A 446-nucleotide genomic window follows, 5' to 3' on the forward strand; every position below is an offset into this window, starting at 1 on the left:
TAATGTATTGGACTATAAAGGTATAGAGAATGATAAACCAATACTATGGTGGTCATGGATAATGTATTGGACTATAAAGGTTTAGAGAATGATAAACCAATACTATGGTGGTCATGGGTAATGTATTGGACTATAAAGGTTTAGAGAATGATAAACCAATACCATGGTGGTCATGGATAATGTATTGGACTATAAAGGTATAGAGAATGATAAACCAATACCATGGTGGTCATGGATAATGTATTGGACTATAAAGGTATAGAGAATGATAAACCAATACTATGGTGGTCATGGATAATGTATTGGACTATAAAGGTATAGAGAATGATAAACCAATACCATGGTGGTCATGGATAATGTATTGGACTATAAAGGTATAGAGAATGATAAACCAATACCATGGTGGTCATGGATAATGTATTGGACTATAAAGGTTTAGAGAATGA

The sequence above is a fragment of the Oncorhynchus clarkii genome, chromosome 4 (genome assembly GCF_045791955.1).
Source record: "Oncorhynchus clarkii lewisi isolate Uvic-CL-2024 chromosome 4, UVic_Ocla_1.0, whole genome shotgun sequence".
NCBI lineage: Eukaryota > Metazoa > Chordata > Actinopteri > Salmoniformes > Salmonidae > Oncorhynchus > Oncorhynchus clarkii.